Consider the following 17075-nt stretch of genomic DNA (forward strand, 5'->3'; position numbering starts at 1 on the left):
GCGCCATTAGTAATCCAGGTTACTAATGGCGCACCCCCTGGTGGTGCGCCATTAGTACTTTTGCAAAAAAAGGAATAAAAACAATAATAAAAAAAATAACATTAGTGGCGCACCTTCTGGCTGGTGCGCCATTACTAGTTACAACTAGTAATGGCGCACCACCACCGGATGCGCCATTAGTATGTTTGGACAGGCGCACTAGTTCAAAAAAAAATTTGGTACTAATGGCGCACCGTGGGCAGGGTGCGCCATTAGTAGTTTCAACACTAATGGCGCATCAGAGGGTGGTGCGCCATTAGTATATACTAATGGCGCACCACATGTCTGGTGCGCCATTACTGTCAATTCCATCTATAGCCCTTTTCCTAGTAGTGCATGTTATTATGTCTCATTCGATGGGTTGATCTTGATTTGCTCGATCTTTAAGAAGATCGATTCCAGTAGAGTTTCTTTCTCTCGCCATCCTGTTGGATGAAGTTCTCGAAGACAAAGATGATGATCGAATCAACATTTTTATGAAGTGTGACCTGGATCATGAAGATTGTGTGGCCTTGTGTTCCCTCTGTCTTCTTATCTCAAGTCTTGAATCTTGGGACGAGATTCTTGTTTAGTGGGGGTGAGTTGTCACAGCCCTAGCTTAGTCCTTGCATGACTCTGCATAAGCATCCATGCACCATAATTAAATTTCTGAAACTTGAATTGAGGATTGTTGAAACCTCAGAAATTGACTTAAAAGATGGGCAAACAACCGTGCAAAATGCATTCAATGTTTCAAAAATGGCCTTAAATAATGTTGGTTATATTTTGGCAAAGGTTTTGCACCAAACCAAAAATAATGAACATTTTTTAGGAATATTTTGGGCACATAATTAAATCATTATTTTAGTTGCATTTGGAATTAGATTCATAATATGTATAGAATACATTTTCAAATACCCTGGAATATTTTATGTGCAGTTGGGTTAGACCATTCAGCAACATAAAAATGTCAAGAGGATATTTTGCACTATTTCTGAATCTGTTTTGATTTTAAACAGTGGCAAAATTAAATAAAACAGAAAAAAAATAGAAAAAGGGAAATAATAGAGAGAGGGAGAGAACTCACCTGGCGCCTACTGGTCCGGCCCAGCTCGGCCCAGTCCATCTGGCCTTGCCAGTCATCCCCTTCATTGGAACAGAAGGACGCCGGGCGTGTGCCCATCATGCGCGGCCATCTCCTACTTCCCTCCGCCTCCCCAACGTTGCTTTGTATGCCACATAGTCCCCCGCTTCCTCTCGACCTTCCCCCTCCCCACAGATCTCACTTTTCCCCTCCTTTGTTGTCTTCCCGAACGGAGCTCGTCGACACCGTCGACCACCACCGCGGCCACCGGCCAGCCCACGCCTCGTCAACGAGCCAAGAAGCTTCGCCACAAACCCCTCTTCCTCCTCACCGGGCCACATAATGCCTGAAGCCCCTGGACGCAGCCAGCACCGCTGTTTCCCTCGTCGATCGCCGTGGATCCTCACTGTCGATTTGGGAGCTACAACGCTTCCCCGACCTCGGTATCGCCTCTGCTAGCCCTGCCGTGAGCTTCTCTCTCTATCCCCCCTGCTACCTTACTCCATCGCGTCCTCTAGCCACTATTTCCATCAAGGAACCCACCGCCGCACGAGCTCGACACCGGCCTCACCCCGGTGACCATTTGGTCACACGCCAGCGTCCAACGAGCTCATGGTCGCATGTAGAGCCTGGCTAGCTCGTTAGTTGGTTCGTTTGCGAGTTGCAACACCGAACCCACAACTAACCCAAGCTCTGGTCGCTGCAGCCGTGCTCTCCGCCGTGGACTTCGACCGTCCCAGGCCCGGCCACCAGCACCTTCCGACGCGTCGTCGCACGAGCTTTCCAGAGAGCCCATCGGCGCATCGATCTGTGCCTTGTAGGCAATTTCCGAGCCACCCCGCGGCCGTGGCACCTCGCCGGCAGCCTAACTCCGGTGCAAACGCCATAAGGCACTAATCTAATGACCCTCTGGGTCACTTACATGTGGGTCGATGCCCCATTGACACTTTTAGTTAGGATTAAATTAGCACAAACAGTCTTTGTTAATTAGCTAGGACACTGACATGTGAGGCCCACTGTTAGGTTTTACTCTGGTTAGGCGATGTTGACTGCTGATGCATGCATGACACAGTGCTGATGCAGTAAGTGTTTTCTAGAATTTAAATAAATCTTAAATGATTATTATTTTCAGAAATTACTCAAAACTTCTAAAAATCATAGAAATTCAACCATAGCTCCAAATGAAATAAATTATACATGAAAAATGATCAGAAAAATCCAAAGAATCTGTTTATTGGATTTGCATTCATGTTAGAGCAAATTATGTCCTATGTTTAGGACAATTCAACTAAATGGCATTTAATAAATCACATATGGAGTTTGAATTTGAACCCAGTGTTCAAACCAACTCCATTTAACTTGTTGTTAGTTGCATTAGCTCAATCAACAACATATTGCCATGTCACATTCATGCATCATATTTCTGCATTGCATTGATTCTGTTTCTTCTTTGTTTGTCGGTGCTTGTCCCCTCTGAGCAGACGTGGTTCCGACGATGAGTTCGATGACATCGATGAAGAGCTATCCTATCTTCAAAAGTGCAAGGAAAGCAAAACTCCCTTGTTCATTCCAATATAATCCCACTCTCTTGCTCCCGCTCTCTTTTACTGCATTAGGACAACATAGATTCAACTGCTACATGATGTGGTAGTTGAACCGTTTTCATGTGCATGACCTGTCATTGCCACAGTAAATAGATGAAACCCACTAGCATGAGTAGGAGTTGTTTGAGCCTTGATGTGCCTACTCATTCATGATTGTTGTCATGCCTGCTACTGCTTAAAGTTGATCTAGGTCTGTTTCATCGGGGATGAATTGGAATGTTGTGAACATGTCCTGCTGTTGAGAGCTAAGTGTGTGAACACGATTTGGTAAAGGTAGCGGTGAGAGGCCATGTAGGAGTACATGGTGGGTTGTCTCATTTAAACCGTCCTCAGGAGTTGAGTTCTATGTTTGTGATCCAAGACAGTTGCTACCACACACTGGATTCCGATAACTCGACCCATCACGACTTATTAATCAACTCAATCTCTATCCAGGAGTTGCGACTAGTTTCTGGTGTTTGTAGGTAGTGTTAGTAGTCTACCAAGTGGCACCCAGTACATGTGAGCTTGGGACAGACTAGGCACCCTGGCCGGGTGTACCAAGCGTCGCCCGTTTGGTTGGCTTGAGAACCCTGTACACATCGTTTGGGGCCATGAGCAAAACCACGACCGGATCTCCTTGCGGATGGAACCTGAATAGGCGATAAACCTGGACTAGAGGCTTGCGTGGGTAGTTAGGTCGTGGCCGACACCCTCGCCAGGCTTCCGCTTGAAGGTTGCCGAGATACATGACGTGTACATGGCGATAAGTGGCGAGAGCATGTGTGAAAAATTACACCCCTACAGGGTTAGCATGATCTATTCGAATAGCCACGTCCACGGTAAAGGACTACTGGGTCGCTTGTGCAGTTCATAGACAAGAGAAAGTGGATACTCTAAAATGCGGAATATAAGCGTGAGTGTTATGGATGGCCTTCTCGTTGGGAGACGGGAGCGGATCCATAGTGGTGTATTGATATGGTGAATATGTGGACTCGTGTGCGCCACCTTAAAATAGTTACTTGTAGCCATAGTATAGGATAGCCACTGAGTCGAAGCTGGCTTGCTGCAGTCAAACTCCACCACCCTTTTGTTGATACTAATGCATATGTAGCTAGTTCTGATGTAAGTCTTGCTAGGTACATTTGTATTCACGTTTGCTTAATTTGTGTTTTGCAGAGAGACCTTAGTCTCACTAGTAGTTCCACGTGGACTTCAACGTTTAGCTTGTTACCTCAGCTACAATCTTGTACCCCTTGGGAGGGTCTTGTGGATAATCAGGCTTCTCGGCCTTTTTCATTTGTAGTTGTCTGTACCTAGATATGTTATGCTTTCGTTGCTTGTATGCTCTGTATGTGGGGTCATGTGACCCTTGTTTGTAATATCTGACTCCATGGAGCCTATTGAATATATAATTGAGTTGTAGAGTTTTGTTGTGATGCCATGTTATATTTGCAAATATTGAGCATATTGTGTGTATGATTTGAAATGCTTGGTATGTGTGGGATCTGACAACCTAGTTGTTTATTCTTGGTAGCCTCTCTTATGGGGAAATGTTTCCTAGTGCTTCCACTGAGCCTTGGTAGCTTGCTACTACACCGGAACACTTAGGTTGGCCGGGATGTGTCCTTCTTCGTTCCTGTGTCTGTCCCTTCAGGGAAATGTCACGCATTGTTCCTTTAAGTCCTTGTAGCTTGCTATGGCTTGGGTTCATACGTTCTTGATCGACACGTTCGTTGCTGGGTCATGTATTCTTGTCCCTGTAAGTTAGCGCCACCTTGGGTTTATGACTAGTCATGTCGGCCTAGGTTCTTTGTCATATGGATGCTAGCGACACTATCATATATGTGAGCCAAAAGGCGCAAATGGTCCTGGGCCAGGTAAGGTGGCACCTGTGGGAATACCGTGCATGAGGTTGCAAAGTAATATGATGTGTTGCATGCCAAATCAGTGTGACTTAGGATCAGGGTCCTGACACCAAGTCTCCTGGTTTGCTTCTGGTCCAAGAAAGAGCATCGCGAAAGTTTTATTCCATTTGGACTCTATTTGGTATTCCTTTTCTGCAAAACTCAAAAACAGGCGAAAGACAGAAACTGGCACTAGGATGTAGGTTATTAGGTTAGTCCCAAAATAATAATATAAAATAGAATATTAATGCATATAAAATATGCAAAATAGATAATATAATAGCATGGAACAATCAAAAATTATAGATACGTTGGAGACGTATCAAGCATCCCCAAGCTTAATTCCTACTCGTCCTCGAGTAGGTAAATGATAAAAACAAATTTTTTGATGTGGAATGCTACCTAACATATTTATCAATGTAATCTTCTTCATTGTGGCATGAATGTTCAGATCCGAAAGATTCAAAACAAAATGTTAATATTGACATAAAAAAATACTTCAAGCATACTAACAAGGCAATTATGTCTTCTCAAAATAACATGGCCAGAGAAATCTTATCCTTACAATAATATATAGTCTGGCTATGCTCCATCTTCACCACACAAAATATTCAAATCATGCACGACCCCGGTTTTAGCCAAGCAATTTTTTCATACTTTATTATTCTCAAACTTTTTAAACTTTCATGCAATACATGAGCGTGAGCCATGGAGATAGCACTATAGGTAGAATAGAATGGTGGTTGTGGAGAAGACAAAAAGAGGGAGATAGTATCACATCAACTAGGCATATCAATAACCTATGGAGATGTCCATCAATAGGTATCAATGTGAGTGAGTAGGGATTGCCATGCAACAGATGCACTAGAGCTATAAGTTTATGAAAGCTCAAAAAGAAAATCTAAGTGGGTGTGCATCCAACTTGCTTGCTCATGAAGACCTATGGCAATTTGAGGAAGCCCATCGTTCCAATATACAAGCCATGTTTTATAATGAAAATTTCCCAGTAGTATATGAAAGTGACAAAATACGAGACTCTCTATCATGAAGATCATGGTGCTACTTTGAAGTAGAAGTGTGGAAAAAGGATAGTAACATTGTCCCTTCTCTCTTTTTCTCTCTTTTTTCCTGGCTTCTTTGGACTTTTTTTATTTGGCTTCTTTGGCCTCTTTTTTTATTTCCTCACATGGGACAAAGCTCTAGCAATGATGATCATCACAATTCTATTTACTTACAACTCAAAAAATTACAACTCGATTCTTAGAACAAAAATATGACTCTATGCGAATGCCTTCGGCGGTGTACCGTGATGTGCAATGAATCAGGAGTGACATGTATGAAAGAAAAAGGTGGCTTTGACACAAATTCGATGTCAACTACATGATCATGCAAAGCAATATGACAATGACGAAACATGTCATAATAAACAGAACAGTGGAAAGTTGCATGGCAGTATATCTCGGAATGGCTAGGAAAGGCCATAATAGGCAGTTATGGTTGCTGTTTTGAGGAAGGTATATGGTGGGTGTATGGTACCGGCAAAAGTGCGTGGCACAAGAGAGGCTAGCAATGGTGGTAGGGTGAGAGTGTGTATAATCCATGGACTCAACATTAGTCATAAAGAGGTCACATACTTATTGCAAAAAACTATTAATCATCGAAACCAATCACTATGCGCATGCTCCTAGGGGAAGGGTTGGTAGGAGTTAACCATCGCGTGATCCCGACCTCCACACAAATGATGACAATCAAAAAATACCTCATGCACCAACTTCGTTACATAGCGGTTCACCATACGTGCATGCTACGGGAATCACAAACGTCAACACAAGTATTTCTCAAATTCACAATTACTCCACTAGCATGACTCTAATATCACCATCTTCATATCTCAAAACAATCATAAAGAATCAAACTTGTCATAGTATTGATGCACTTTATATGAATTTTTTTATCATATCCTTCTTGGATGCCTATCATATTAGGACTAAATTTGTAACCAAAGCAAATTACCATGCTGTTCTAAAGACTCTCAAAATAATATAAGTGAATCATGAGAGTTCATCAATTTCTATAAAATAAAGCCATCGTCGTGCTCTAAAAAGATATAAGAGAACCACTAGAACCAAAATTGCCTAGCTCAAAAGATATAAGTGAAGCACATAGAGTATTCTAACACTACAAAAAAAGACACATCCATGACATTTTGGGCCGAACGAAAAAAAATTCCGTCATACATATGACACTTCTATGACGATAATTGTGACAAAACCCGGTATCATCATAGATGTGGTGGGCTCGTACTTCTATGACAAAAAATCATGATAGAAAATTGGCTTTTCATCCTGGGCGGGCCGGAGATGCGGCTGCATGACATTCTTTGGGCCGTCCATGACGAAAAAAACCATGGTAGAAGCAAAGGGGAGGAAAATTTCTAGGAGTTGACGGTTACGGTGGGAGGTCGGAGGCCGAGCGATGCGCGTTTCTCTCGTACACGTACACGCGTGTGTGCGAGGCGTTGGCTCTAACTGAACCCGAGCGAGGCGTTGGGCTCAAACTGAACCCGAGCGATTGCACTGCAGGCTACGTGTTACTAAACCCGAGCGATCGATCGATGGCTGTTAACTGAACCCGATCGAGCGATTCCTTCGCTACTACAGCTAACTGAAGCCGATCGATTGGATGAACAATGAGCGTTGCGGGGGGGGGGAGGGTTGGATGAACAGTGAGCGGTGGCGTTGCCTTTGGATGAACAGCACCCCGTGGTGTGGAGAGCTGGATGAACAGTAGACGTTGGAGGGGTGGCCGTGGAGGGGTGGTTGAACATGACCCCGTGGTGTGGAGGGCTGTATGAACAGTGGACAGTGGAGGGGTGCCCGTGGAGGGGTGGTTGAACAGTAGACGGTGGAGTAGCACGCGGTGGAGGCTGGATGAACAGGAGCCCGAGGAGGCTGGAGGAGGTCGACGGTAGCCCGTGGAGGCTGGAGGAGGTCGACGGTGGAGATGAACAACATCCCGTGGAGTCCCGTTTTGCGGTACGCCACACCCGTCCCGATGAATAGGACCCCCGTTTCGATCGTAGCGCTCCAACACAAGTCCGTTTCGTCTGTTTTGTGGTACCCCACACCCCTCCCGATCAACAGGACCCCCGTTTCGATCGTAGGAGGTCCGTTTCGTCCGTTTTGCGGTACGCCACACCCCTCCCAATCAACAGGACCCCCATTGCGACCGTAGGAGGTCCGTTTCCTCCGTTCTACGGTACGCCACACCCCTCCCTATCAACAGGACCCCGTTCCGAATGTACGAGGTCCGTTTCCTCCATTCTGCGGTATGCCAAGCCTCGTTTCCATCGCCTGTTCCGTCCAAGCCGGTTGGCTCCCACGCGTTCCGTTGCCTCTAGATGAACATGATGCTTTCCGTTGCCTCCCCATGAACACGACGCATTCCGTTGCCTCCCCATGAACACGATGACGACTCTGTTTCTCCGTTCCGACCCAGCCGTGTACACGAGCTCTGGCCGTACGTATGCGCGAGTAGGCGTTCGAGACCCCGCCCGTATGTACGTGCGTGGCCGTATTTTCTTTCTTGCACCCTGGCCGATGTACATACGTGTACATGCTACGTGTGCGCCTCTACTACGACACGTACGCGCCTCTACTATGACACATGCATGCCTCTATATCGACCAGTATATATGTACGTACATGTTCGCGACCAGAATGACAACGCTATGTACGCTTTGACCAGGTGGTCCCGACTGTCAGGCACTTCCTTGCGTGCGAAGATATAGCTAGTGGGTCCCAGCAGTCAGGGGGGCGAATCTTTTTTTTTGCCCGGACGAACTTCCTTGTTAAACTCATGCATTAATTACGTAGTTCTCTCATTTTCCTCTCCACCTTGGTCGCGGTGCACAATATTGAGCACTCCTATATGACTAGCCACTCTATCTACATGCAGGACATTGCAAAGCATCCGGGCCCACGTGGCATCCACCAAATCACAGCGAGGTGCTACAGTCGAGACTCACCTGTCACCCCAGTGTGGCCGTCATGACCCGTCATATCACAAAACCCACACCTTTACCAGCAGTGGTAAGGTGGCCCCCAAGTTGGACTGGACGAAGCAACCATCATTTCATCGGAACGCTCGTTCAAGCCCTTTCTTCCCTTTCTTGAAGAAAACCTCACTCCAGGCTACTCACTTCTGCCATTTTTCTTCTATACCGACGAAGGAAAGGTTGGCGAATCAGTTATGCTGCTATATTTTCATTCCAATAATCTTCTTTTTACAAAGCACCGACCGATTCTCACACGCTATTATTTTCCCGTTTTCATTACGATTGTGGTTTCCTTTCGATTGCTTTTTGTTTGTCAGTTCATTGATGGATCCTGGAGCACTAGGCAAAGAGTTGCCGGCGGACAACACACTGGAGACAGCGATCTCCAGGAAGCAAGCACCGACCAACGAGTGGACCATGTTGGCGGGCCAACCCATGGAGACGAAGAACTCCAAGAAACAAGCACTGGCCAAAGAGTTGAGGACATTGGCGGACGAACTCCTCAAAGAAAGTTGGAAGAACAGCAAGGGTCCCACCATGCCTACCCCAGGAACTCTAATTGACACCTATGTGAGGCTCAAGACCGAGTTTGAGGAGATAGTCGCCGTTGAGAAGCAGTATTCCCCTAGCAAGGTCATGGCCCCCATCGAGGACGAGGAGATGGCCCCCGGAGGGATGAGATCCCCCGGTGAGCTGCACAAGGTAAAAAACAATGGCTTATTACCATAGTTGTGGCTTTTGATTATTTGCAATGTGCTTGCTAATATGTTATGGTTGTGCAGGCGCCGGTGGTTGTCCTTGATGATTCCGATGTCGTGGCCCGTCGTGTTGGCATCGCCCCGGAGATCGATTCCGATGCCGCTGTCCATCCTATGGACATCGCCCTAGAGATCGATTCTGATGTCGGGGTCAGTCCTGTGGACATCACCACAGAAATCCATTCCCATGTTGTTGTCCGTGTTGTGGTCATTGCCCGAGAGATCGATGACAAGAAATAGCTGGTCGCGCTAATCCTTCAGGGTAGTTTGCATTGCCGTGTGTTTAATTACCAGAACGATGCGTGTTATCAAACCATCTTAGGGCTAGTGCACTGTCTTGTGTGGGCGGATCTTGCTACTTTTGTTTGATAGTGAATCATGCGAACCCTCTCCGAGTTATGGAAAAGGATGTATCCCCACCAGCTTTTGATGTAATATATGGCATGCTTACATGTAAGTTTGGATTGTTTATCATGTCAGCAGGGCTTGTTTGATGATTCTTGGTGTTAGTAGGCTAGCTACTGTGCGAGCTATAGTACTTGCAAAACACTCACCGAAGAGAAAAGTTGGGGCTGATGAGCTCGTGGTACGCTTATACTTATCCCTCGTCGATCGACCAATAGCCCTAGCTCCTAAAATTGTAGGCTTAGCGATCGGTTAGACAATAGTCGACATACATTGAGGCCTCATTTGGTACATAGCGTAGGAAAATCATAGCAAAAGTATAGAGAACGTGCAACACAAAATCATAGCATTGAAGAGACGTACTCCCTCCGTTCCAAAATAGATGACCTAGGCGGGCTAGTTTGGCCTAGTGGGTTTCAGTGATATGACGTGGTACAGTGCCGTTTAGTCTTCGCGTGTGGTAGCAGTATTGCAGGTACAGTAAGTTTTCTTGAAGAAGCGGAATTCAACAAAATCATGATGGTTCCTTCGTCCGAACAACTTACAGTGGGAAAGGTTGGGCGTGCGATACGACCGGGGTAGACCAGGATAATTTTGTGCATGGCAGGTGGACTAGGATGGTCGACGTCCCACATGTCGGTGAATGAAAGTATTCTTTCCGATATAGAGGACGAGCAACGAGTATTCATTGTTTATTTTTGATGAAAGCTATTATCTCCACTGTTACTCCTTGACTTTGTCAAAGCCTCTCTCTCCTCCACATAAGCGGGGACTACTTGCTATGCATGCAGCGGGCAGCTGGCGTCTTGAGGGGCCTGGGTGGTGAGAGCGGGCTCCGGAAGCGGTCCGGAATCTAGCATGGCCCACCTCACATTATCACCATATATTTCTTGGAGTCCGTGCACGGCGGGTGGGCAATCTCTTCTCCCTCCCTCGTTTCTCTCTTCTCGGCCGACGCCCGCCGAGCGATTAGATTTCGGCTATCGACGGTTTATTCAATTACGGTCCCACATGTTAGTAAAATTGCAAGACAACGCGTGTCCCCTCTGGTGAGCGGCGTGCAAGCCGGACTGTAAGGGTTGCGACGCGTACGAGTCATAAGTGTGTCCCCTTTTCCTTTAGAACTTGCGAAGCGTAACGTTTTCGCGCGATCGATCGATAGAAATCCAGAACAAAATGACGAGGGCGGTGCTTTCCAGCTTGTTAGGCGGGCTAGTTCGAGTGATATGACGTGCTACAGTGGCGTCCACTTGCTCCATTTTTATGTAAGCAAGAGTTTACACTCTTATGCGGGAGGAGTGAGAAATACCATGGATCTGATTTTGATCGAGGGATAACTGTTCCCTGCCAAATAACGGAGGATTGTTAGCGATTATAGCATGATAGTTAGGGCATCTCCAGTGCTGGCCCACAAATTTACACCGGCATCTGTCCGAGGACACTGATGGATGCCATCCGATGCTGCTCGCATACCTTTCGACAACTGTATGAACTAGCCAGACGAAATTCATGCAAACAAAGCAAATTTCAAATTAATCGGATGAAATTAACCGGATGAAATTCGTTACATTTCAAAAACTTTTCCTACAAACTGGACGAAATTCATTACATATTTCGCACAAACCATACTAAACCTACTGTAAACTTAATCTAAACGATCGCCGGCGCCCGACCACCATGTCCGGCCATGAACCCGAGAAAGCCGGCCGTTGCCTTTGCCTCCTCCTCGTCTACCTCGATAACGTCCTCCTCCGGAGCACAAGGTTATGAAGATTTCCGCCTCCACGTCGCCGTCAAGCGGCTAATCATCCGCCGATGTTTAGCCCACCAAGCTTGGTGTCGACAGAGTGGAGTCGCGGTGGCCTTCCCGGGACCAGAGCGGTGGCGACCTACCGTGTACTACTCTTCCTCGCTGCCGGCTGCACCCGTGCACGCGCATCGGCTTCGTGGTCGTGGCGGCGGAGGGCGGCCGGGGGAGGGTGCCGACGATCTCCTTTGTTTTCTCCTGCGATAGTACGTCGAAGAGAACTTTGGAGCGCTAGGAGGCCATGGTTGAAGTGGTGCCGACAGAAGGAAGGGACCGGAGGAGAATAAGTGTGGGTCTTTGGCTATGGCTGGGAGCTATGGCTCAAGTTAATATAGCGGGTGAATTGCAATGAGACGCGGCAGACGGATGGACAACTGGCGTCGGAGTAGGTTCGTCGGGCGTGAATGCGGACGCTGCTTCAGTGACTTAACTGCAGATGCGTTTAGGTTACTGACATGTGCGCCCAATGGGCATCTGGCCCGCATGTCAGTGACACACCAATTGCACCTGCAGTTAAGTCCGGTGAATGCGGCATGACATTCTGGAGAGACAGTGACCGTTTCAGGCGGGAAGCGCGCGCTAGTGATGGAAGGGGTTTCGGTGTGCAGTGGCACTAAGATCGGTCGCTCACGATGGTACATACTCCGTACCATACTACCATAGTACCCTCTCTAGCTTAGGCTGTTTTATGGATTGTCGTTGTGATGGACGATATACATGAGCAAGGCGGTCCGAGTATGACCGTTGGTGTTGAGCCAGGTGAATACATGCGTGGCGTTCGCGTAGGCCTCCATCAAACATCTAAACAGTAATGTCAGGCACCACCAGGGCACGTAGGTGATGGGCTCGCCGTTTGCGTTGCGCCATGAGAAGGACTTTGATTTAGAGGGCGACATGCATGCATTAGCATGCTTTGACATCATGAGCGTGAGTGTCTGACGCGAAGTATTTCATTTTCATTTGGCTGACGAGGGTGTGTTGCAGCGACGAGTCCGTGGTTTGATTCCCCACATACGCATAATTTTGGTTTTTACAGTATTTCTTTCTCCATTCATAGGTAGGCCCGCGTAGATAGATAAAGAACACGAGCTAATGAGGTGCATGCGGACTGTTTGACTGGTCAACCATACAAATACGGAGCTATACGCTGAGCCAGTGACCGTATAATCACCATATCTCGTATACAATGATCAAAGTGAGCTATCAAGACAAGTTCGATGACCGTCAATGCATTTTACTCGGTAATAAATGACCAGGATTGAAGGGGAATCCTAATTTGCTTCGTCTTCTATCCTTGAGCTCTTGACAAACCAATGCACTATACGGTTGTCCGGCCACTCCACCCCAGAGCTCTCACCAAGCGTCGTTCATGCCACCGCGCCGCACACTAACCGGTAAGGCAGCGATGGCATCCCGCCGCACCGAGTTCCTCACCGCCCACGACTGCACACAAAATGGTAGGGAAGCGATGGCATCCCGCGTGAGTTCATCGCCACTCGTGACCTCACAACTATGTGGGAAGAATTTGAAGATGCCAAGGCTGAATGGGAGGTAGAGCAAGAGGTGGCCAAAGCCGCACAGAGGGAGCAGAAAAGTCAAAAAGCACTCAAGAAAAGAGAGGCCCGCCGCTGCTGCAAGAAAGAAAAGGACGCATGCGCTGCTGCGGACAGGTCGGCAGAGATCCAAGCACGGTGGGGTGTTTCCGACAAAGCCGGGAAGGAGAACGATGGCGTCTAGCCAGCATGTGAGAAGTAGTAGTACTAGTAGTTAGTGTGTGTGTTTGTGTCTGAGTATGAGCATGTACCAGTACTACTAGTTACTACTGTAGTTTTTAGAGCAAATTACCAGTACATTAGCGTAGACTAAATGGAAAAATTCCTATCCTAAGCATCAAATAGCATCTCTTTCTCAATAGGAATTAAGATGCATGTCATCTCACTTCCTATGATTTTCATATTCCTATCCTATGAATGAAAGGAGGCTTCTGTTGGAGTAAATACTGTAACTAGCAGTAGTATTGGTATAGTAGTTTTCTTTAAGAAGCGGAATTCAACAAAGTCATGATGGTTCCTTCGTCTGAACAACTTCAAAGTAGGAAGTGGGCATCTGATTTGACGGCTCATTAGTCATTGTTACTGCAGCGTGACGACTTGGGGTCTCTCGCTTGGAGTTCTGCGTGCATGGCAAGTGGACCAGGATGGTCGACGTCCCACATGTTGGCGAACGGAAGTATTCTTTCCGATATCGAGGAGCAAGGAAACCGCATGGTATAGTATCACTGCTGATTGGTTCGCAAAAAAATAGTATCACTACCGATTTATAATTATTTTTTATTTCTGATGAATGCTAGTGTTTCAACTCTTACAATGAAGGGTGCCAAACATGGCACATGCTGGATGTCCCACACGTCAGCGAAAGGAGTGGGACATGAACAGCGTGGTAGAGCCCAGCGTAAAAAACAGCGTCGTAGAGCGTCTCCACTTCTTCCACTTCTGGGTCGGAGACCACACGTAGTAGTACTTAGTGGTATGAACGATACAAAGTGCGACCGGGAGAGAAAGACACGTCTAGTTGGAAGGTCTCGGGGCATACACGTAAAGAAATATAAAAGTTAATATGTGCCTCCAACTAATATAGTAGTAGTAGAGTACTTAGGCACGTACTCCATAACATCACCATGCATTGCACGTACAACATTTAGTGGTAGTACGTAGTAAGAGACAAATGCCGCCCAAGAGTTCCCTTCTCGACCTACTTTTGGCACACTAGTTTAGCACAAATACACTAGAAGCATGCTTGAAGAGAGCATGCATTAAGAGGGGTGTTGAGTTGAGCATGCATGAAGAGGTAACAACTATGCTAAGACGAGAACGCAACCAAACACACCCTATATGCCACACATGTTCGTACCATTTGTGCCTTTCTACTTCACTTACTGCGCTACATTACTCACGTTCGTACGTCCACTCCTGGGTACATGTGCGTCTCGTAGTTCCAGTCCCACGTGTTCTTCATATAGATGGAACGATCCTTGCATAACACATGCAGCTTGATGCTTGATGTCTCGCGTGTTGGCAAAAGGATGAACAAAGCTCACGTAAAAAAATAGAGTGGAAGAACATAGATTCCGGACGACCGAGAAGGAGCAAGGAACCTCGTGGTGGAGCGTCTGCACTCATAATATTTAGTATTATTCAGCGATATAAAATTAACCAATCATCTCCACAGTGGACTGGAAGAGTATGAAACATGGCAGCCTAGTGTAGTTACATCATACTAGTACATGGCTAACCCACGCTATCACCATATTTCTTGGCTTCCATGCGACACCTATCTCTAGTAATCCAGCAGCCTGTATCGCTTCTCCCTCCTCATCTCTATCAAAGTGCGGCGGGCTAGCGTTTCTGCCGTCTATTGAGGTCGATTAACTATCACATGTTAGCGACATGCCAAGAGCATTCTAAAAAAAATTCCTTTCACGTTCCGTTTTCAAAAAGAAAAAACCCTTTCACATACGAATTTGCCTGTATGCTTTGAGCAACTTGCATGTCCTATACTACACCTGTTTGATACTCTAACTTAGCTAGAGGATAGACTAACTCATGACTAACCCTGAACTAACTGTAGCCAAAGAGGTGTTTGGGTGACAGGGTTAGATTGATAATAAATGCACTTCATGGAGAGAGAAAAGTGATTTTTCAGTGGTCCTAATGAGAACTATCTCCAGTTAGCACCTCTTGGGTGGGATAGTTTTTTTTGGTGGGTTCGGTGCAACTTGCTCCAATTTAAACCCTCATGCTTGGATACTTTAGGGATATTTGAGCTCCAACTAGCTCAAACTAACTCTAACCCATGGATCCAAACATGGCCTATGGCCAGTCTCGACGCGGAGCAGTCGCGTGCACCGGGAAGCGGCGCTCTCTCGGCCGTCTCGCCACTTCAAAGCCGACGCCAGTGAGAGGTCGCCTCCGCTCTGGCCGGGCATTAATGTGGCACTGATGCTCCAGGGCGACGCTGACCGTTTCACGTGGGAAGCGCGCGCTGGCAAGGTAGTATAGGTTTTGAACTGTTTCAGGTGTAGTACTGGTAGTTTGCACAACTACTCAATTATTGCACTCAGTTTCCTAAGAAATTGTGGTAAAAAACATTACTCCATAGCCCCCTTCCCTTCTCCTTCCTCTTCCACCGCCCACACACGTCCGCAGGAAGCGCCCGGTCAACCCTTATATAGGAGCGCTAGCACAAAAAGATGCATGCATGACCACTAAAATTTCCATATTAAAGCGCCGCTCCGGCGGGAGTATGGCGTATGTTGTTACCTTCGGCCGGCCCATGGCTACCGGGCGACGGCGACCAGAGAAGAGGCGGTAGGAGGGGAATGAATGCAGCTACTGTTTGAGTTCGCCTTCCGGCTTAAATAAATGCGCATCATCACGTGTACCCGCGGGGTGCACAAATTGTAACATACTCATCTCTGCTTAAGTGGGCGTCACGTAACTGGTGTGTGTGTGAGACAGAGTGATTCTGAGAGACAGAGTGCGTGTGTGCGACTCTACTCTTCGGACATGTACTCAACCTTTTGCATCGGGATATAAGTATAATGGTATTTAGTTTAGCTAGTGATTTACGTGGCCATGTTAACGTGGTTGTGTCAAAAAAATGTCACTTCCTACTCGTGATTTGTGTTACATAATTACAAGCAAGATTCTCGTGCATTGCACGGAACATCAATATGCATTTTTTACAAAACACCTATTGTGATTGACCCATGCAGGAGTAATCCCATGTGTAAAAGCTAATGATATCTCGATAATTTTATCGGAAAACTGGTATCTCGAGAATGTCATCGAAAAAATGAAAGATGAGAGATAAGGCGAGGAGTGGAGCGTGGTGGTGACTGGTGGTTGGAATGGGCAGAGGCATGGGGATGGACGGCGCCGGCAGGCGGCAGCGGCCACCATGCATGCTAGATTGTTCCAGAAACTAATTCCTTTTTTAGTTGCTGAGCAATGAGGTTGCGGGAGATAATGATGTGGAGAGAGGTGCAGGTATCTTTTGTAAAATTATCATAGTTTGATTTCTATCAGTCAGATATAGATCATACGGTTTGTATTACAAGATGGCAGGCACACCATCATCGCCAACTCGTTTTTTTATAAGGGTATAGATGATAAGTTTGCTGACTACTAAAGTAAAGTGGAATTTTTCCATGGTATGCAAGTAAATAAAGGTGATTGTTTATCGTACGGGTAAGGTTGGATGAAGGGTGGTAGGAACAAATGCTCCGCCTAGAGCATGTGTGTGTGAGATGGAGTCTTAGTGTGTGTGTGTGTGTGTGTGTGTGTGTGAGAGAGAGAGAGAGAGAGAGGAGAGAGAGAGAGAGATATGGAGTCTTAGTTTGTGTGTGTGAGAGAGAGAGAGAGAGATGGAGTCTAAGTGTGCGTGGGGGGGTGCGT

The sequence above is a fragment of the Triticum dicoccoides genome, chromosome 4B (assembly GCF_002162155.2).
Source record: "Triticum dicoccoides isolate Atlit2015 ecotype Zavitan chromosome 4B, WEW_v2.0, whole genome shotgun sequence".
NCBI lineage: Eukaryota > Viridiplantae > Streptophyta > Magnoliopsida > Poales > Poaceae > Triticum > Triticum dicoccoides.